The sequence below is a fragment of the Acipenser ruthenus genome, chromosome 5 (genome assembly GCF_902713425.1).
Source record: "Acipenser ruthenus chromosome 5, fAciRut3.2 maternal haplotype, whole genome shotgun sequence".
Classification (NCBI taxonomy): Eukaryota; Metazoa; Chordata; class Actinopteri; order Acipenseriformes; family Acipenseridae; genus Acipenser; species Acipenser ruthenus.
In genome coordinates this window covers 13,773,451-13,797,489 of record NC_081193.1, presented here as the reverse complement: position 1 = coordinate 13,797,489, position 24,039 = coordinate 13,773,451, and positions in this window count along the sequence as shown.

The following is a 24,039-nucleotide window of genomic DNA, read 5'->3' as shown; positions in this document are numbered from 1 at the left end:
ATTGGGGTTATCCTACAGAGGTGTGAAACGATTTGAGATTCTGATCTTCTTAACATAATTACAGTACCTTGCCATGTGCTGTAAATTATCCAGTTGCAATTACAGTGGTAAGAACAGATGTAAACCACCACTTAAGTTGTCCTCACCTGCCCAAATCCTAAAAGCCAGATGCACATGTATCTACAATGGTAATGGATGTCTGGAAGTATGTGATTGGTGTTTTGAAAAGAAATGTCGTTCACGCAATGTCTTCTGATTCCGGTTTTCAAGCCTCGTAAGTAACTTCAAAATCCCTGCAACTCGCTGCCGACTTTGTTTAAAAAACCTTTTACCAGGAATGATTGTTATAGTTATAAGTCTTCCTGTTTTTGACAACTGTAGCTACAGCCTCCGGCAAGAATAAAATCTGGAAATTTACCAGGAAAAAAATAAATATGTTAAGATCATGTTGACTAGCAAATGTGTAAACATCCCTTCATTTAGGTTTACAATTTATATTACCATTGCTAAACAAATCTGTCACCCTTTGCGTGTAAAAATTGCGTCACTGAAATTGTATTGTTTTGAACTTGCTTTCGAGGTCACCGTTTTCTCATAAAATGACTGAAGATTTCATTGTTTATATTTGTCTATTCCTCCATTCCCACATGTTAGAGCTCTTTGTGTTATTATGGATTTAATTGTGGCTCTGGTTCAAGAGTTGCAAAACAGCCATTCCTATGGTGAGACTTCAGGTCTAAAAGCAGTGACGAATATAAACACAGCAAATGATTATTTATTGATCCTGCTAGTGTTTTTCTTTGGGGTGATTTAATGACCCCCCTGTTAACATAATTAAATACAATAAAAAAATATATATATATAACGAAGAGTCCAGATTAACCAAAGCTATTATCACCCATATGCAGTTTAGAGAACGTGAGAACTGATTTCTTTGGAGGATACCAAGTAATGACCTGGCCCAACCTTGCTGGGTGAGATGAGGCTCCAAAGCGGAGTCTACAAGTGAAACCCGTGCTGCCATATCAGAGGCTTTCAGTCCATTTTTTATGTTTCTGCGCAGGGCAATCTGGAGTTAGGAAACTGAGGGTTTTTTTTAAATGTACATTTTTAATTTTAGAGGATTTTCTAAATCTCATTGCAAAAATAAGAATGTTACCATCATTTTATTTGTGGGGCACATTGCCACATATACCCCCCCCTGTGCAAAGCACACATGGCCTCAACGGCCACCTCCCCCCTTAAAAATCCAGCAGTCCAGGACAAAGTCTCGGGCTGGGAAGGGAGGCTTCAGTGGGCCCATGACTGGCCCTGCTGTCAGCAGACGTGCTGACAGCTCCCAGACTGACTCCTTCAGCCGGGGCAGTCCTGGCAGCGGAAAGGCTGCTTGGGGAATGGTCTCCTGACCTCCCCTCTTCTTCGTAGCTGGCAGCTCCCTCTTCCAGGGCTCTGGCCACAGTACTCCCGGCAGCGAAACTGCTGCAGTGGGAGCAGGTCTCCTGACCTCCCCCACGATCTCCGGCAGCGAAACTGCTGCTGGGGTTGGTGGTCTCCAGACCTCCTCCCCCTTCTTCGTGGCCGACAGCTCCCCTTTCTGGGGCTCGGGCCACTGTACTCCCTGTGGTGGAGGTACGGGAAGCAGAGACAGCTCCTGCTGTTCTGCTTCTGGCAGTGGCGGAGGCAGAGGCAGCTCCTGCTCCTCTGCTCCTGGAAGTGGCAGAGGCAGCTCCTGCTCCTCTGCTCCTGGCGGTGGTGGTGACGGAGGCAGAGGCAGCTCCTGCTCCTCTGCTCCTAGTGGAGGAAGCGGTGGAGGTGGCGGAGGCAGCTCCTGCTCCTCTGCTCCTAGTGGAGGAAGCGGTGGAGGTGGCGGAGACAGAGGCAGCTCCTGCTCCTCTGCTCCTGGCGGTGGTGGAGGCAGAGGCAGCTCCTGCTGCTCTGCTCCTTGTGGTGGAGGCAGAGGCCATGGGGCTGATGGTGGCCACTCAGAGAGAGGCTGTGGCAGTGCTGGCTCCCTCTGCTGTGGCGGCTGGGCTGGTGTGCACCGTGCTCCCTTCAGCAGCATAAATAGAGGCTGCTGGGGGACACCAGCATCCTGCCCTTCTCCCCCCCAGAAAAATTCAGGGGGTTGAGCCTGTAATTCCTCCCCTTCTGGCTCTTGGGACGGCAGCGATGGCTCCTCCCCCTTTAGCTCTCGGGATGGCAGCAGCAGGTGAACCAACAGGCATGCTTCCTCTGCTGGTGTAGATGGGGACAGTAGGCATTGTTCTTCTGCTGGTGGAGGTGGAACTAGCAGGTATTCTCCCTCTGCTGGCAGCTTGGGTCCTAGGGCTGTGGAAGCCCCGACTTCCCTCTCTTCGGGCTGTGGACGCACCGACTCCTCCCTTTTGGGCTGTGGACGCACCGACTCCTCCCTTTTGGGCTGTGGACACACCGACTCCTCCCTTTTGGGCTGTGGACGCACCGACTCCCCCCTCTTGGGCTGTGGACGTTCGGGCTCCCCCCACTCAGGCGTAGGACGTTCGGGCTCCTCCCACTCAGGCGTAGGACGTGGAGGCAAAACCAGCAGGCATTCTTCCTCTGCTGGTGGAGACGGGGACAGCAGGCATTCTTCCTCTGCTGGTGGACCTGCTACCTGGGCAGCTGTTCCACTTATAACTGCCTCCAGGTAGCTGAGGACCAACTCCACACCTTCCTCCCAGGTGCTTAGGGTGTGTTCCCTTGCATACGTCTCCCATTGCTCTCTGTCCATCAACCGCAGGAACCGGACGGCTACTGGTATAGACTGGGCCTCCAGCCCAGCATTTTCCAGGATCCAGTCCCGCACTTTGATGGCGTCTTCTGCCATTTTTTTTTTTTTTTTCCTCTTTTTTTTTTTTTTTTTTAATCCAAAAAATGCGGTTCCTGCTCTGGCCTGAGTTCTGGAGGCGCTATAGATCCCACGCAGGACACCACGTGTCACAAAGACGGCCGGAGTGGGTGGCGTCAGACCAGAAGCAGGAAATAAACAGACAGAGAGGTGTGCATTTAATAAACAGAACAGAAAATAAAAGGTTTGAAACAACAAAAACACAGGACACGGCACTTGAGGCCAAAATAAATAGACGAACAAAACGGACTAGACAGACAAACACGGTGAGCAGATACTTTCACTTTTACAATTCACAATTACCTCCATCTCCAATCCCGTTCTCCACTCACCGAACACCCAACCTCGAGTGAATGCTACGTGTCTCTATATATACTGTTGTGCTGGGATTCAATTACTAATTAATTATTCACTTGAATCCCAGCACGTGAATTAATTCTGTGCAACCCCGTGCTCACATATTACATTGAACCAGCACGTGAAGTGATTTGTGCCCTCCTCGTGCCTAAATACAAATCTACACTTTTTAAATCACACGTGAAACACAGACCCGTTTATATCCCATGTACCAATCTATACACCAACATTAACACACGCACGCAACATACAACACATAATATGCACACAGGGGCGGGGCACATTGCCACAGGCACACATGTCCCTTATACCTAAAGGGTTAATAATTCAGTAGATATTGAATGTTTCAAGAGCCTAATTGTGTGTGTTTACAATTAGAAAAACAAAAACTCGTGCCCTCTTACTAAAACAAAAATGTCTTCTCACTTCGTTCACCACATTTTTCCTAGAAGAATTAGGAATTTCTTTGGGGGGGGTGGGGGGGGGGTATCTGGCAACACTGGGTGAAACTGAATATTGTTAGAATTGCTCCAGCATCACCCTGAACAGTGGTAAACAAAACAAAAGGCACCAACTGCAATTTGAAAGCTTCTGGCTCTGAAAGAGGCTTTCAAGTTTCAGCAGCTGAAACATGAAACACACTCAACACCAGGTTAGCAATTAACTAGAAATATGAATTATTAAAATTGAACTAAAACACAGTGTAATTGCTTTTTTTTGTATGTGAATTGATTTAATATTACCAATTAAATTTCTCTGCAAAATTTGTAATAGATGGCCCACTCCATTTTAACAGGGAAAAAATAGTGGCAACCAAAATGACTTGAGTGACCATCAATGTTACTCTCTCATGGTGTTAATTACTTTAGGTCATATGAAAAGGCAAATCAGATAACTAGATGTGAGTGGTTGAGTGTAATAATACAAGCAATTACTGCATTGGATTTTAGACCCTGTATGGCTGTAAATACAAACGAAAAGTGTGTCCCACATACTGCATTTTTATTACACAGCTTTATGATTGCAGATTGAAGTTACAAACTGAAATAACAAATTAAAATTAAAAATAAAAAGAATGTTCAGAAAACATTTACCAGTCACCTCAGGAGGTGCTATCTTTGGTTTGGACACTATTGATAATGTACTGTTAGAACTAAGATTCTATTGGCATCAGTAGCTTTATTTAAATGACACAAAATAGTTCAAATATGAAATTAAGATTCTACCCTTTGCTATTTTTAAATATATAGCATGTACACATACACAGTGCATTCTGGTAGCCATGTTGTAAAGACTAATCTGCTGAGTTTGTGTTTACTGTACAAATGCCCCTACTGCTTCAGTAACATCATAATATACACTAGAACCAAACAGTGCACAGGCTACAGAACATTGAAACAAGTAGTAATTGGCAAGCCTATAATATCAGTACAAAGTCTAACTAGACTTAACAAAAAAAACATTTTGCTAAACTATAGAGCAGATGGAGGCAACAAGGTGAAAAAAGGAGCATAGTTCACAGTTGGACCAAGCTATAAAGGGCAATACATTATTAAGACTTTGTATACTTTAATCAAATCAATGCAAACATGCCATACTGTCTGTACACATGTACTGTAAACACAGACAGTTTCCATCTCACCATCTCCAGCAGGAGAACAATGCAAATGAGCAGCCGAGGCAGGGCCTCTTTATTATATTAATGTATTGATAATCACTGAGGATTCTTCCCATCTGCAAGCAAGCAATCAAGCAAGAAAACAAGAAGGCAACAGATTCGGATCCCTGAGCCTGCATCTATGCTTTTCAGCATGTTTGTTTTTGAATTCTGATATGATAGAAAAAAATATATATACCGGTATATCCTGATGTTTTTGTGACTAATTGTGTGCAGCGACAGTTGTGACCAAATACTTGTAATGGTTATTGTAATGGTTCTACATTAAAGGATAATGGCTACTACAATAGCATGAACCAATATACACTGGTAAAATAACCAATCACAGAGCCCTGACACCACATGAGAGCAGCAGCTTTTCATACATGCGAATACACTGTTATTATAATGATGTTATTTTTTTGTGAAAATAAGAGACTTCAGTATTACGGTGGATATGAATTAGAAGCTGTTGGTAAGACAAATGAGAGAAAGTGTTTCACAGTAGACTGTATACCACTGCCATATACATTTCTACAATTGGATTGGTGGTTAGAAAATCATTTCCAAAGCTTTTTTTCACTGTGTTTCTGTTAAACAAGAAACACACTTTTGGTAAGACTTACCAAAGTAACCATTAATAAATGTGTTGAAAATAAATACTGGCTGCTTCTGATGTTATAATTTAAGGGCCTCTGCACTGTGACAGTAGAGGCACTTGGCTCTTTTTACAATATTTAACTACATATGGGATTTGTTGACAAGATATTACAAAATTAACAAATGTGCTGAACCTGTATTATATATATATATAAAGATATTTTAGAAAAGTTAAAACACATATTGTAGTCCAGGCTGTCTCTTGCTCCCCAGAGCAAAATGGTATTCATTTATTTTTGTTTTGTATATAAACCTGAATTCTATACAAACTAATCAAACCTCAGCCTCAGCTATCACACAAGGTGAAATTTTCAGGGGGAATGATGGGACCACAAGAATGATGGTTTAGACCAGGAGTTTAAAAGGGATTTAGACAGTTTGAATGCATTATCATTATTTAAAGTGCTGCTGGTTGATAATTCATCTCAATTATTCTCTTTTATTTCTGGTATGTTGCACTTAAGTAAATAAATTACAATAAAATTGTTGACTATGAAACATGAGCTTTCATTAATCAATGTAGTAGCATTGCCAGAAGGGGGTGGGGAGTAATTTCTTCTCTGGTAAGAAATATTAACTGCTGAATAAAATATAATTGCAAGAGACATGTTTAACTTTCCATTCCATGTCCCCAGTATACACCATGGCATTACAGCGATTACAGGGATGAATTTGGACCGAAATAACATAAGTCTTCAGTTCCTTTACCTTAAAGCATTCCCAACGATTTGGAACCCAAACAGATGTAAACAAGAGGCCAAGTAGAGCTCTGTGTCCAAAATATGTTTTTTTTTCTAGTTTTGCAATAATTTATATAAAAGATTGTAGGCAGGATAGGAAACATACTCCAGACAGTGGCCAGGTTTACTGGCCAGCAGAAATTTAGCACAGAGGATGCATTACATGTAACAGTGTTCCAAAACACATTCACCTGAAGATGCCCCAGTCGCCCAGAGTTATTTTATATGCTTTGCCATTTGTAGCTAATTTACCAGAATCATGGTGCATTGCCTGTAATTGGAGAGTTACTGTGGGAGCTGTCACCTGTTGGCACACCCCTAGATCATCAAAATATTCACCAAGCCCTGATATTTGTATTTAGGTGGTGGTGGTGGAGAGTGAGGAGTTACAATTGATGAATTGCAACACCATAATCAGAAATCTTATTATTTTTATTTTAAAAGAACGTTTGGGCCAGATGGCTTTCATCAAGCTGTGGAATGGCTTGCATTAAAAATTTAGTTCACTTCTTTCCCTCCCTGCCAAATGCAAAGTCATCAGCAGCTTCACTCTGTTGGCTACAGTCTTGTAATTTATTCAAAGCAGCAAACTGTGAGGGAGGATCAATACACTGACAAAGAAATGAGTAACTATGGAGGCTGGAGATCCATCACTTTGGCATGAAAAAATACAGTGGAATGAAATGTGCTGGTACCCACTAGGTTAAAAATGTCAGTGTGTTTGTAGTAAAAACGACAGCACCTTTTCTAGCTGTTCCCCTTGTGAAGAAAATATTATGCCTTGCAATGATGTTTACCTTTCAACGCAAGGCAAATCTTTTCTTCTGGGGTCTAAGAGTCAAGAGTTGAAACTAATCACCACTGAAATCTGACACAGTGTACTCTGCCACGTCTTTCTCAGTTATGGCAAACACGTTATTCTTCAAAAGAAAATAATCTTTCAAAATTACAACCCCCTCATATGAAGATAAACATTGTGATTTGGTTATCAAGTAATTTATCAGTGTAAGTAAATGTTTTAAAATATATTATTTCTTCTGTTAAGTTTTCCCTATGATGAATGTCTGCGCTTATATTTTTTTTATTATGCATTTCTGTCTTGAAATGTTTGCTGGATGTAGACATATGCTAAATGGGTGCATGTTGCAGTTTATCATCATCATATAAGTTCAGATGGCAGTTAGGAGTATAGGGTTTGTCTGGGTCTTCTAAATAGTCTAACGCCTGGCCATGTTGAGCTTTATAGGTAAGCAGGCAGACCTTGCCACCAATCCTCTTCACTGACTGGGTGTGAGAGAAAGTGAGAGATGACAGGACATGACACCCTTTAGTTGACTTGGGCAGCAGGCTTTTCTGATATGCTGCTACAATCCATATAACTAAAAATCAACTAAAAATTAAAGAGAACCTTTGACTCCAAATGTGTCAATTAAGTTTTATGGTGAATGGTTTCACAAGCAGTAGTAATGTCAATTAGAAACTTTTTTGTAGGTGATCCAGAGTCACAAGAAGTTACTTTTGTTTATCCTCTATTAAAAAAAAGCTATTTCAAATAAATTATAGAAATATAAGAAACATAAGAAAGAAACATCGATGCTCGTCCGCTTCCTAGTAGCTGATTGATCTCAAAACCTTTTCAAGTTGGGTCCTATAGAATCCCAGTGATTTAGTATCAACAGCATGGCTAGGTAACTAATTCCATGCACTCACCACTCTCTGGTGCTGTCTTAAGTCTATCTCCACTTAATCTCAAACTGCAACATGCACTTTCTATAAAAGCCCTCCATCTGCAATGCACTACAGCCATAATAAGGTCTGGTTGTTATGTGGCCGTTTCACTGATCCCCACTTTGAGGGTCTCTGGGTAAAGGATGTCATTAAATACTTTAACCAGGGCTGTTGCAGTGCTCTGGAGGTCTGCAGTGAGATTGAAAGTGATTTTAAATTGGTGAGAAAAATGAAATTTAAGTGGAGTTGTTCAGCTTCCTGCTAACTAACAATCCCCTCACAGAAAACTCTCTGCAGAAACCCTGCTTAGTGGTCAAATGAACAGGGCAAGCAAGCTTCAGTATTTCTCGGTACATCTAGTGCATCAACCCATTGTGATTAATGTGGTCTAAGTGGCAAGTCATCCATGCATGTAGTTGAACTTTCACTTCAGGTAAGAAAAAAAAGGATTAATGATGGAAGGAAGCAATCAACAAGATGTTACCACTTTTATTAGCATAGAGAGAGCCAAGGCCTGGTCTGTGCAATATCTCCAGGTTAAAGAGCATGCCTGTGTTAGTGAACAAGCTCATTTGTCAAGACAAATGAGATACATAGGTCTGGCTCTGATGGGCAAGCTGCCAGTGAGGCCAAAGTACCATGTAGTTTATTACCAGGGTGAAGAAAATTAGTTTTCTCCAAAAAAGACGGCACAGGCAATTTATTTTACTGACATCAATGAACTTTTGGCAGTTGATTTATCTTTGCTGTAGAAGAACGGATTGCACAGAAACATCTGCAGATTGGTTCAAAGGGTTCTGGGAGAAACAGTTTAAATGTAGCCTTGCCGTGGTTCATTTGGTTTGTATAATTTATGCCCTGTTTTGCAAGTGAAAAATAATTATTTCTTGTTTTCCTGTTTGTTTTTAACAAGCTTTGTATTTGCTAGTTCCTGAGTGTATGTTGTGTTTGGATTTAGAAAAGGATGCAGTGCTGCTTAGGTGTGTTTGCAGGCACAGTGTATGTTGCAGGGCCAATTGCAAGCTAATTATTAATGTAATCATGTTTAGATACCTTCATTTTATCACATTAAGCTGTTGATTCAATAAAGCAGATTTTGTAATGGATGAATGCAAATGGAATGCAATCATGATTACAATTTGAGGTTGTTTTATTTAACCAGTGATTGTATTAAGCCTTTTCACTTTATAATGACTATTTAATAAAAAACACAACTTTCTGTACTTCTAGTAAGTTCTAAGTCCCCCTGTTCTGGGGGACCTTGCTGAAGTTCTGAAGTCTAATCAAATGTAGCAGCCATTTGAGATAATTAAAAGCTACTTTTTTATATTGTTCATAGTATAGTGTAAAAGTATAAATGTAACAGGGTTAAGCTTTCTTTGCACTTTACTTTGTATTTATAATGATTTTAAGATGTGTTGTTTTCTTATTGCACTTTATTTTATATTGGTATGTTTAGAAAGCACGTGTGAGTTTGTGTAAGGAAATCACATTGTAATTAATCAATTAGTCCAACTGTGTATAGCAAGACACTTTATAAAGCTTGATTAAGAAGAACGAGGGGGAGATGGATTTAGAAGAAATAGGACCACAATAGATCACGTAAAAATAATTGCTACAGATGCAGAGGAAGCATTAAGCAACAGAGAAATTGTAGGGGCAATAATTATAGTCATTGAGGAAGCTTATGCGATGGCATGGAAAAATGGGTTGTTGTGTAAATTATATAAAATGGGATTGAAAGGGAACATGTTTTGATGGATAAGAGATTTTCTAAAAGACAGAACTTTTAAGGTTAAAATACAAAATGCAACTTCTAGAACATTTCAGATGCACAATGGAATGCAACAAGGTTGTGTAATAAGCCCAATTGTATTTAATGTAATGATAAATGTGTCTTTTTGCTGATGATGGGGTAATATGGGTGAGAAGTAAAAAAAATGGATGTGGTAAAAGATAAACTATAGGAGACTGTGGATACATTCGTTATGGGTGAAAATTTCATTAGAGAAAACTGAAATCATGCTTTTTTCTAAACAAATCAAAGTAAAGAAATTAAACATAAAATATGGACAACATATAATTAAAGAAGTAGATGAGGCCAGATATTTGGGGGTTTATTTAGATAAAAAGAAATGATGTGGCATAAACATATCAAAATTATAACAGATAAGTGTAAAGGAAGGTTACATCTTTTGAGAGCAATAGCGGGTACCAAATGGGGAGCAGATCAAAAGAGTCTTAATGATATATAAAAGTACAACAAGAAGTGTAAAAGATTATGGAAGCCAAGTTCTAGAGGCAGCGAGTAAGAGTCAATTACAGAGTTTAGAAGCAATTCAGGCACCGGCATTAAGAATGTGTACAGGAACAATGAGATCATCACCAATTGAGACTTTGCAAGAAGTGACAGGAGAGATGCCACTAAGATTAAGGAGCAAATTACTTAATATAAGGTATTGGAACAAAATTACATTTTTTTGTGAGGAACATCCAGTGAGGGGGAGTATTGGGCCAAATAGTTATCATGAATATAAAAAGGGAAAATGGGAAAAAGATGGTGAAACATTCACATTCCATATGACAAATTGGGCAAAAGAGATTAAGATTGAGGAAATAAAAAGAATGGAAAATAGATTAAACACTGATGCCAAAATTGATCTTTAATAAACCAAAAATATGTAAACTGTTAACCACAATAATTAGCAAGAATGGAAATAAAATGGAAACTAAGACAAAAGGAAAGGAATATGTTAAAAAATAAGGAAGAGATGTTGCAGATATACACAGATGGATCAAAAGACCCTAAATCTGGGAAAACCTACTATACAGACGTGCTCAAATTTGTTGGTACCCCTCCACAAAAAACGAAGAATGCACAATTTTCTCTGAAATAACTTGAAACTGACAAAAGTAATTGGCATCCACCATTGTTTATTCCATATTTAATAGAAATCAGACTTTACTTTTGATTTTTTATTCAACATAATATTATAAATAATAAAACAAATGAAAATGGCATGGACAAAAATGATGGGACCGCTAACCTAATATTTTGATGCACAACCTTTAGAGGCAATCACTGCAATCAAACGTTTTCTGTAGCTCTCAATGAGACTTCTGCACCTGTTAACAGGTAGTTTAGCCCACTCTTCCTGAGCAAACTGCTCCAGCTGTCTCAGGTTTGATGGGTGCCTTCTCCAGACTGCAAGTTTCAGCTCTTTCCATAGATGTTCGATAGGATTCAGATCAGGACTCATAGAAGGCCATTTCAGAATAGTCCAATGTTTTGTTCTTTTCCATTCTTGGGTGCTTTTAGCTGTGTGTTTTGGGTCATTATCCTGTTGGAGGACCCATGACCTGCGACTGAGACAGAGCTTTCTGACACTGGGCAGTACGTTTCACTCCAGAATGCCTTGATAGTCTTGAGATTTCATTGTGCGCTGCACAGATTCAAGGCACCCTGTGCCAGGCACAGCAAAGCAGCCCCAAAACATAACCGAGCCTCCTCCATGTTTCACTGTTGGTATGGTGTTCTTTTCTTTGAAAGCTTCATTTTTTTGTCTGTGAACACAGAGCTGATGTGACTTGCCAAAAAGCTCCAGTTTTGACTCATCTGTCCAAAGGACATTCTCCCAGAAGGATTGTGGCTTGTCAATATGCATTTTAGCAAATTCCAGTCTGGCTTTTTTATGTTTTTCTTTCAAAAGTGGAGTCCTCCTGGGTCTTCTTCCATGGAGCCCACTTTCGCTCAAAAAGCGACGGATGGTGCGATCAGAAACTGACGTACCTTCACCTTGGAGTTCAGCTTGTTTCTCTTTGGCAGTTATCCTTGGTTCTTTTACTACCATTCGCACTATCCTTCTGTTCAATCTGGGGTCGATTTTCCACTTGCGGCCGCGCCCAGGGAGGCTGGCTACAGTTCCATGGACCTTAAACTTCTTAATAATATTTGCAACTGTTGTCACAGGAACATCAAGCTGCTTGGAGATGGTCTTGTAGCCTTTACCTTTACCATGCTTGTCTATTATTTTCTTTCTGATCTCCTCAGACAACTCTCTCCTTTGCTTTCTCTGGTCCATGTTCAGTGTGGTGCACACAATGATACCAAACAGTACAGTGACTACTTTTCTCCATTTAAATAGGCTGAATGACTGATTACAAGACTGGAGACATGTGTGATACTAATTAAAGAAACTGATTAGTTTGAAATATCACTATAATCCAATTATTTATTATCTTTTCTAAGGGGTACCAACAAATGTGTCCAGGCCATTTTAGAATATCTTTGTAGAATAAGCAATAATTCATCTCTTTTCACAGCTTCTTTGATTTATTCTATGACATACCAAAGGCATGCAAGTATACATGATAAAATAGCTCTTAATTTCATCACTTTTCAGGAGGAATGAAGCATTATTTCAATGAGCTGTAAGGGTACCAACAAATTTGAGCACGTCTGTATATACAAATTTGAAATATTTAAAAGGGGACGATTATCAAATCATTTATCAGTATTTACTGCAGAGTTGATTGCAATACTTATGGCCACAGATAAAACAGAGGAATATAAATAAATGAATAGTGTGATTTTTACAGATTCTCTAAGGATATATATTATATAGATATTATATATGAAATTATTAAGAAGTTACATACTAGCTATAAAAATGGTAAACAGGTTATGATAGCCTTTATTCCAAGTCACTCGTGTATTTTAGGAAATTAAATTGTGGATTATGAAGCAAAAAAAGCAACTCTAAATGAACACATTGACATAATAATACCTTTGAGTCCTGCAGAGGTGAATGCTGTGGCTAAAGAAAAGATAATGGATGTATGGCAAGAACAATGGGAAAACAGTGGAAAGGGAAGATTTTATTATAAAAATCACTCAAAGGTAGGGAAATACAAACATATGGGGAACGGGAAAAACAGGGAGGAAGAAACTATTATTTGGTATTAAACTATTAGGTCATTTTTTTATATAAAAAAGCAAAAGATAAAAAGGCGCAGTGTTTTCTTGATACTAATTATAATTATCAACCCTTAAGTACACCTTTTGTAAAATTGTTTTGCAAAGGTAGTATTAATATTATATTATTAGACCTATTTCCTGGTGTGAATTCCGATCATGTTGTTGATATTAGTTTAAAAATAAGTAATGTTATATTACATTATTTTACTTCTGCTATATATTTTTTATAATCTTTTCAAACTACTCTCTATATAACCACCAAGATGAATTGTTGGATTGTTTTAACTTGATTAAAAAAAAAAACCTTTATAGCTACAGATGAAATTTTGGTACAGGTAGCAGATTTTGACAAGGTAGCAATATTTGATGTGTCATATTTTGCTTCCGGTGTAGGCAGTGGCGCTGGAACAATTTTTATAGTGGGGGTGCTGAAAGCCATAGAACAAAACTGTAACCCCTGTATATGACGGAAAGCAGGTGCACAGCACTTCAATCCAGGAGGTGCTGCCACAGCCCCACCCCTAGTTCCAGCATCCCTGGGTATAGGGCATGAAAGTGGTACACCGTGTACTGTATACATTGGATATGTCATGTTGGCTATAGCTAGATAATAAAGTCTGGAGATAAAATAGTGTTTGTAGTATACCTATTCACTCAATATAGCAATGTTAGCATGTAAATGCAAGTAATGCTAATATGTATAGTTGATCCTGGCTGTAATGGTATAAGAGTGTCATTTAGTGCGACAAAGTGCCATTCGTTTTTCATCAGGGAGAGATTGAGGACTCACAAGGTTTTGTTCCCTGTTTAGTTGGAGCTCGGATTTTACTTTAATTTTAATATTTTTCATTGACGGAGTCCTCAGACACATTCGCCAATGTAACTAAATCTGGATTGTTTTATTCTGCTTGGGTGCCCTTCTGTGACTTGCAACCCGTGATGCTGACTTGTGAACGACGCTGTCTGTGATTTGGGTAGCTGGTGTTAACAAATATGCCTCTGTTTTTATGAAACCCTGGAAAATGATACATTTGGTATAATATCTGGTTGTAAATGCAAAAACATATTTTATTTTATAAATAAAAGCATTGAACTCCATTTGTGCTTGTTCTATGCTTTTCTTGTGGTTCTTGCATTGCTCTTTCCCAATAAAAGAACCTGTGCTGGTAAACTAGGGCAACATTGGAAACATTACATTTGAATTGCTGTTTTATAGGTGTGGCGTAGTCGGATTACTGCACGGCGTAGCGGTGGTGGTTTGGCCTGAGCGCAGTTGCCGTTGCTGTCACTGTGCTTACTCCCCTTACTTTTTTGACCCCCCTCCCCCACCGTTATAAAAATATGAACATGTTATTTTTTCATTCATTGAACTATTGAATTCAATGGCTTGAGATGCCAATGCATTACACAGTCCACAACTCCAAATTCACACAACAAGGGTAAGAACCCACATTTATGAAATAAAACAGTAAATGCTCTTTTGACAATGTTCCTTAGCATTTTACTGCAGGGAAACCTTTACTTAAAGGTATACTGTCTCTCCATTATTCAGTATTTCTTAAAATTATTAATCTGCAGCGGTGCCATTTTTATTCTGGTGGCACAGAGTTCTCACCAGCAGGGGTCAGAATCTGCAATGGCTGTATATCAGCATTGTTTATATTCCACTGGTATTTGTTAGTGTTTACTTAATCCAACATTTTTCTGCAGTAAACTCTCAACATTTGATAAAAGGATTAAAGGAGTAATTGTTTTAATTCAAACCAGTAGGCCCATGTGGCTGTGGTTTTGCAAATGCTAAAATGCCAATATACCCTTTTCTAATATTTTTAAGGAATAAAGAAAATAATTGTGGGACGAGAGCACGGGTCCAGTCCTTCAGTTATTTTCGCAGTCCTCATTTGAACCTCAGCTACACAAAATCAAAAAACACACACACCTTTTTCCCATGGAAGTTTGACTTTAGAAGTGTTATAGATGGTCTTGGAGCATTGGATGTTCCCAGGACATTTCTCACCAGACTAATTGACAACCTGCTTTTAAGACAGTACAATCTCCTATACTGTTCAAAAGCTTGATTTTAAATTGGCACAGAGAAGGGATTCTTCTAATGGGGTAGTGCTAACTTATTTTGACCCTAAGATACTAACACTAAGTGTTCCATGAACAATAAAAGTACTGTATGTAGGGTGTGTGTAGAATTATTACCCACCCCGTCCAAGCAAAGAAATGTTGGTTTTCTGGCAGTACTAGATCAATGAAAATGGGGTGGGGGGGTTGGGCTTACTAGAATGTAGCAGCCATTTGAGATAATTATTATTTTTTCCATTACTATAAAGAAAAACGACATTTTTAGACAGCTGGAGAAATGTGTTTTACGTACTCCTTTCTATCAGTGATTTGTTGATATGTGTAATGAATATTGGTTAACTAAGTTGTCACTTTGTTATATTGTGAGTAAACTGTTTCCTTCTTCCAACGTCTTTCTAATTATCACAAACTGCTGACTTTAACTTCAGTCTACTCTCTATCAGCACGATTAGGTCTGATGGCCACACTCAGGCTGGATAACCCACACCAGGCTCTCTGTCAGCAGGGCTGGGGACTGTGTCCTGTGGTTTGTGAGAATGGAATATGATCCTATTACATTATTGCTGTTGAGACTGGCGAGAAATATATAACTTTCTGGCAAAAATTGGAACAATAGTAGTTTCCTTGCGTCTTATTCATTGAGTTTTGGGATGCGCTTTGGGATGGCGTTGCCATGAAAGGCGCAATATAAAAAAAATAATTGGAGTTGTCCAAAGAATCCATGCATCAGTTGCAATTCGTATGACAATGCAGCAAAAGTTATAGTAACCTCAGTTCACAATAACCCCAGTTCACAATAACATGAATCTGCTTTCTCTATTGACCCTTTCAGAGCCTATTAATGCCTACTTTACATAACCAACATTCTTGGGTGAAGTATTTGTACTATTCAATGACACTGTTTGGCTATACTTTGCTCACTTGAATATTATAGTAACTTCAGTTTATGGGCTGCCCCAACCACCTGCAATCTGAGAAATATAAAACCTTAACACCTCACAGAAGCTCTTCAGCACAGGAATTTTCTTTTCTTTTTATCAGAATTCTGCCCAACGAGGGACAGTTTAGCAAAGTGATCAATACTGTAGTAACCTGAGGGCATCTCAGCCTTTTCACAGCTATTACTTCAGGTGGGATCTATATCCACGTCCCACAGGGACTGCTAAAACAACATCTTATTAAACATGTATGCCACTAAATCATGCTGTAAAATGGCCTGCTTTTAAGATCAAGCAACAACTATTGGTTGATTTTGTAGCACTCATATAAAGACATGGGTCTTCATGAGAAGATTTCACTGAAGTACTGGTATGCAAAATATGAAATATTTCACTCGTCATCCAGTCAGTTTGTAAAATATTGTCAGGGCCCTTTATTTTATTAAATAACATTTTAAGGACTGTATCTGTACTACAATATTAAACACACAGCAAAGTAATTATTTACATAATTATATCTAGTAAATGCAAAATCATGGATTTATTGGTATAGAAAAGCATTTTTGCATGTTGGAAGGGCCAAATTTAGTGTGAAAAATTGTATTAAAAAAAAAGTTAAATAAATGACCTTGAATATAGCGTTTAGTGATTTTATTAGTTTACTTTTTAATTTATTCATTGACAGCGTCCAATTATTTTACCACTGTATTTCTCCCCAGTTTAGAATGTCAAGTTACAGGCCTCTAGAGGACAAAGGCCAGCCCTGCATGTGTTCCCTCACCAGACGCTCGGCCAGTGACCGTGGGAGTGTCAGGACCCTTCGTTAAATCACCAGCCAAGATCGACAACTTGACACAACCAGGACACAAACCTGCACTCCTCTGACTGTATGACTCACCATGCAGAAGACGCAGCTGTGCTTAGACCAGGTAAGCAATATTCTTGGTGCATGGTATCTCGATGATTAAAAATCTCTTTTAGAATTGGTATTATTTGTTGCACTCTGAGCAATAATTCTAATGAGTTGTATGTTACTCTAATATAGTGCTTGTTCAGGTGTTTTTTATTATTGTCCCTAGAAAAAAAAAAATGTGAGCTGTACTCACTGGGTGTTGTATAAATTGGGGGACACCCAGGAAATATTGCTTACATTGTAACATGTGTTCCTCACTATTGTCCCATCATATGTCCTTGAAGCTTGCATACCAAAAAAATATAATTGAGACAAGTTGGTAAATGTTGCCTGTAATTGGTGTGCCAATGCCTCTAAGTCCACCGATATTACATTATTTTGCAGTTAGGCGGCCATCAAAATATTGTCAGGGTGGCTCTGGATGAACCGTCTACCATGGTCATGATTTATGACTGCCTTCCTTCCATATTTTGAATGCAGTTTCCTCATGGTGATACTGAATATGTTTTACTGTGTTACAATTGTATATCTCAGGCTTAAATGCATAGATTCACCAGTTAGAACTACAGTATTAGTCAGATGGATGGATTTTGGAATATACAATAAGCTATGTTGACTTGTCTTGGTAGAAATTACTTTAGCATTTTTGTAGGTTATAAAGAAATTGCAGTTAGCAAAAGTGTGAAGTATATACGAAATGTCCAGACTATGGTCTCTTCTTGAAGATGTTTACAACAGACGTCCAGACACAGAAATGAAAAGAGATCTTTTGGATGTATTCACAAGATTAATCATATAGGCTGTAGAAGCAGGACCCACTGAAATCCACTATGGTGTTGCATCAGTTAGGTATCAAAAATGATTGCTCAAAATATCCACCTTGCTACAATGATAATGAAAACCTTCAATCAGGAGTTAAAGGTGGTTGTAGTAAAGAACAGACCTCTTTGCCAAAATGCTGGTGTGTAATCAGTTATTTTTCCAAATGTCATATAATAGAGTGGCTGAGAAGTCTGCATTAATAAGAAAATGCAGCACAGCAGCACACTCAGCAGAAATGTCTACGACAAACCACTGTTAGTTGATATTAAATCAAAGGACTCCCAATTATTTTACTTTGTAAGTGACTGCTTAAGGGGCTCCAGGCCATCTTTGTATACTTTTTAAAAGGTTGCAAATAATAATCAACAAAAAGCTCTCTCTGTCAGGGGATTCTGTTCTGTTTTAGTTTGCAAAAGGTTGCCTCCTCTGAATGGACAGCGGTGCCCGAGTGGAAAATTTGGGTTGGATGGCTGCCTCTATGTTAAAGCTATATATTTATTGTTATATTACATCTTAGATATAAATAAATAATTAAATAAATAAATAAATAAATAAATAAAAAAAGCTTATTTATTTCAAAATTTATGAGTAGGCAGTGTCTACTCTGCTGAGCCACCACTGAATACAACCAAATATGATTGAACACAATATAACAATACGCCTCACAAACTCAAATTTACTAAAAAAAAAAAAAAAAAAAAAATTCTATAACATAAGTTATAATGAAATACTAAAAATAAATATATATTCTCAGTGTCTTTATTACATGAAGATATTGATTATAACTTCTTAGCAACATGTTTGTCAAAAACAAGTTTATTTTTTGTAGTTTTGTATGTTTACAACATGCCAAATGCACTCCTCGTCTCTCCTGGAGCTACATGTTTTGGTTTAATTTCAAATGGGCATGCTTCAACGCCACTAGTGGATGTCATTAGCTCCCAGTCTAAACTAGAAACCAAACAATGCATAAGCAATGCAATTTAAACCCTAATGGCTTTGGTTAGATGGAGAAAATGGTCATTTCTAGTCATTACATATAGCTGTATAACAGAAGGTAATTACTGAGGAAGAGCCCCCATGAGAACCTTTAATGCTGTAATTTCCATGCAATGGAAGCCTGAGGTTATGTTACATTATGGGCTAAAGATATATTAAGTTACAAATGCAGTACAAGGTAAAAAGATAAGTTATATATTAGGCTGCAATGTTTTAAGATTTAACATATTGTGGTGGTCAGTAAATCAGGAAAAATGTCCTGAGCTTGATGGGATTTGGCATAACATATCAGCTTTTTTGCTTGCTCTTAAAATAAGGCTGGTTAACATTAAGAAAACCACTGAGTAACCCAGTTTTGTAATCTAATGAAAAAAAGACTGTAAGTCTTTCCTCTGTTATCCTCTGTACCCTTGGGTTACTTATAAGGACTGGTTGTGTTGGCTCCCTACACTGAGAATGTTTATTAGCTGATATTATTACTGAAATGTAATTGTACTGCACTATCAGGCAACTGCTATGGTGGAAGTTAATCATCAACACGTGGTACATTGATGAATGAGAAGTAAGGCACATTTCATTTTAATAATAAAAAATCAAAATGGAGCCCACATTTTGGTCTCCTCTGTCCAACAAAGTGCATTTGATTATAGCTTGTGACAGACTGTAGAAATCAGAAAGAAATAACAGTCACACTTATGATTATCCAGGGGGTAGATCATTTGCAAAGTAACAGTCTATGACTGAATGCTTTTGTCACATTTGTAAAGATTGCACCTGTTAAAAAGACAGCTATTACCAGTGAACTTCAGCTGACCTGTTGAAAACTGTTTAAAGATAGATATTGAAATTGGCTAAGGAAGCTCATTGCTGCCAAGTGAAAAAATGTATATTACGTTCACATATTTACATAAGCATTGGTTTACCTAATCTGGGCTGATGTTTGTAAAGGTAGCAAGACATGATAATGGGCCAAATAAATGAAATATGTAAATAGAAATTTTGAGACCTGGGTTAATATACTAACCTTTCACCCTCTGTGCCATGGCTATGAATCTGGCTTAGTGGTTTCAGCAAACCTCAGCAGACGAAACTATAAGGCACAAAAGTACTGTACCACACAACTGGTAGGCAGGTTCAAGAAGATGTGTAACAGGACAGAGACTGGACACAGACCGGCAACAATGCAAACACTGCAAGCCAGGATCTTAACCACTGGGCTCTTCTGCATTAGTGGTTGAGCCCACAACCTCATCTCATCATACCACCAGGGGGCAGAATCTGTAACTGCAGTGCATCACACCACCACCTGTCACAGATGCCAAGGATGACTGAAGTCCTTCCAGAGCAGGCTTGAGGCATGTTCACAGCTATCCTATGCTATACCTGCTCTTTGGACTTTAGTTTCCAAGCCATATCAATCCTCTTTCACAATCATCAATAATTCAACATAAAAAAATAGAATGGAGAAGATTCAAAAGTTACCATAACCACTAGTCTGTCAGACATACATTTATGATAAATAATGTAAATTAATTTGGTCATATTTTGTTATATTTGTTATGTCTTAAATTATAAAAGGGTGAGTACACAGCAAATCAATAATAACATTTATGAGTTGTCGAAAGTTATCCTTCTCTCTCCAGCACCAGCTGTTCTTTAAAATTGGCTGTCGTGGAGTTTACATTCATAAGTGGTAAGTCAATTGCCATTGGAAGTAATTCTAGAAATGAAATACACACGAGGAGCCCAGAGTGAAATCTGCAGCATTGCACCTCCGTTTTTTCATGATGATTTCTTAAAGTGTTAATTGAGTGATGTTAGGAGTTAATCATGTATTGAAAGTGAAGCCTGTGGTAGGATTTGGGTGGGGTATACCACTGGAATCTGTCTCAAAGCTGAAATAAAGCTGTGCATAGTGTTTCTATTCATTATTTTCCAAACAAAATGTGTTATCTATGGATATTCTCATTAAATGTTTTGTTTACCCCGACCATATCTGCAGTGATGCTGTGCTGAAGTGTGTTCAGTATTTCATTTGGGTTTTTGACCGGTTTTAACACTGCCCCTGTGTTAAGGGATAAGTCGGTTCAACAGGCACGCCCCTCATGAACTCACTGCTTCCCCATGGTTGATGCTTTATAACTGTCACACAGCTTGTATAGGTCTGCATGACAAGCTTGCAAAGGTTTTACTCTCCTTTAAATCAAAATAACTACCTCTGACTGAGACTGAGAGCTCTCCCCCTTCTCCATACATTTGCTATTGATTTCCTCAGTTACTGTTGCTTTACTCATTAAAGAAAATCTGTTCTATTTATACACGCATTTTTAAATGTTCCCTTAAACAGCACTTATGGTGATTCTGCCACGTCTTCCTCTTTCATGAGTGAGAACTTCAGCACATTGACTCATTGAGCAGATGATTTACAGAAGCAAAGTATATTTATAAAACGTTATCATTTTATATTACAGATATAACTAGAGTTAGTGCTATTTTTTAATTAAATGGTTAAACACACATCTAAGGAATATTTAAATGTAATATACATGTTTAATTAAGTAGTTGGATACAAAGATAAAAAAAAACAAATACTAATATTATTAGACTGAGAAACACAAGGAGAAAAATGGGAAGTAACCTTGTTGTGCTTTATTTCAAAACCCTTTTTTTATTTTAGCCTTTGCGTGGTTCAGAAGGCAGGGCGAGGGCCCTACCTTGAGCCCCCTATTTATTATACCCAGTGTGCACTGGGCCTCACCTCCTCAAGGGTGCTTCTGTCAGGGCAGAGGGGGACATTCTCCTTCTCTGTTTGTTCATTTGTTGTTTTTTTTTTTTAGATACTATGAGATACGACCTGCTTTAAAGTACTCATACTGTGATTCCCTGCAGTTGAGAATGCCCACTGCTCTGGGAATACATTTAGACTATTTTGGCTTTTTATTTTTGTCAGTGACTAATAACTTGCATGGAGTAGTTAGAGCCATTTTGATAGCACACTAAACCCTAGTGTCATCCTCAAGGAGATTGATTACACTCCAGATGAAGACAAAAGCCATGCTGCTGCAGTGCAGAGCTAGGCAATGTGTTGAAAATACAAAATACTGTAGAGAAAATGGGAAAAGAGTGTTAAGAGATTTCAATTATGCGAATGCAGAATTTCAGCAATACATCTAAGCAGACAGACATCAACATATCATGGTAATTGCCTGGAATAACAGGAATTTAATCCAGGCTACTCTAATTGACCATTCCACAAATCTGTTAGTGGTGGGTATGTGCAGATTTTTCAACATGTTTTAAATATACAGATTTTCCCTAGGGTACTTTTAGGGCAAACACTAAGCATACACGCTACCATTTTTGATAGAACTCTTACTGTACATGCATGTAAACCCATTCATTCCTGCACCAAATCGGAACACTGTGCTATAGTGAATAATCTTGACACCATATAGCATTTGTGTTGAGGATAACTTTATGCCTTATTGAACTGATTGACTTTTGCTGAAAGCAGGCACTATTATTGGATCGTTTGTTTATAACTGTCATTGTCAATTCCCAATCTTACTGTATTTATTTTATTCTAAATATTTTGGTATCATCTGTCTCATAGTTGAAGTGGTACCCCACGAACAAGGCAGAACAAATGGGTTCAACGTTTGTTTGTTTTAACTCAATATACTTGTATTAGCAAAGGTGACTGATACCCCTTATGGGTTACGCCTCTGCTCTCTTATGCAGACCTCCAGCATGTTCATTATCCAGCCTGTCATTGCCTCAGTCTGCTTCCTGTCCATCTCTGCCTGTAAGTCTTGCACCCCCAGACTGTACACTTACTTCTCTCAATGTAGGGCTTATTGCTTCTTCATCTTCTCTTTGGCTGCTACAGTACCGTGTTGCGGCAGGACTATGCCCACAGGCTTATATTTAAATGATTACACATCACCTTCACCGCTGAAAGTGACGGGAAAGAAGTCTGTGTGCTTGAGAGAGCCCACTGGCACTGGCAGTCACTTTTGCTCTTCATGTAGTAGAGAAGGCCATGTCCACGGGCTTGCCCATCTCTGCTACCTCATGACACCTCCCATGCTTCTTCAAGAATACACAGGGCAATCTTTCTAGATCACAATCTTTCTCTTCTTCGCTTTGGAGATATTGAAAATCTCACTGAAATCACACAGTATAGCAAGCAGGTGCATGGACTTATGAAGAGGCTGTTGACTGGTGTTTTTTTTTTTTTTAAAGATTCTCCCTAAATAGGGTAATGCCTAGAGCATGATTAAACCACGCACCTCCCACAGCCTGCACTGAGCTTCCTTCACTACTGGCCTGTTACTATATGAACTATAACTATACATGATCTGGAGTTTTGAGAAACCATGGCAAACAAAACCGTTTGATTGATTAAATGTATTATATACCGTATCATCCTGCAAACATTGGACTGGATCTTTGTCCAATGAACCCCCTCCCCTGAAGAAAACACAGGCTATTCCATTGTCAAGCCAGAACTGAGCTGAAATGTTGTTGTCACAATCCAGACAGCATGTCACCCCACACAAGACAGGAGCCTGTAAAATTAGTCTAAATTACTCCCCCCTCTGCCCTTCAAAGGAGCTCTCTGCTGGCTCTGCAGTTAAGAAATATTTATTTGAATATTAAAGCTGAGATGCCTCTTTCAATAGCAGTTTCAGTAATGTGTTCATAGTCAACAACATACAGCTAAAGTTTTACATCACCTAGAATTTTAGGATTTAGATATTTAATTTAATCTATTGGACCATAATGTATATCTTTTATTTAACATCATGTTATCAAAGGAACAAAATATCCAACAATTCTACCGGAAGCCATAATAGTAGTACAGTATTCATGATAGATTTTGAAATGTCATGTTTTTCATTTTTGTCAGTTCATTAAGTATATGGACAACTGAAAAGCGGTATGTAAGTCAGTATGTTAACGTATCACTGTTCAGCAGGTTTCATTCGACTATGAAGCAACATTTCTTAATTCTATAGGGTGATGCAAAACTTTTGCTGTAATGTTACATAGCTGTAATGTTATTCTCATCCAAAAAAATGAACACACACTTCATTCCATGCTTTGTAGAACTATATAATATCTGGGATGGGGAAGAGGGGTGCAAACAGACCATTGAGTTCATTCATTCCAAATTACACTGCTGCAGGTGAAACCAGGCAGACTGTAACCTAGCAACCTGAGCAGCTACTGTCTGTAAAAGTTAGCTTGAGGGAACTCTCGAATGTGAGAATAATAAAAAGATGCA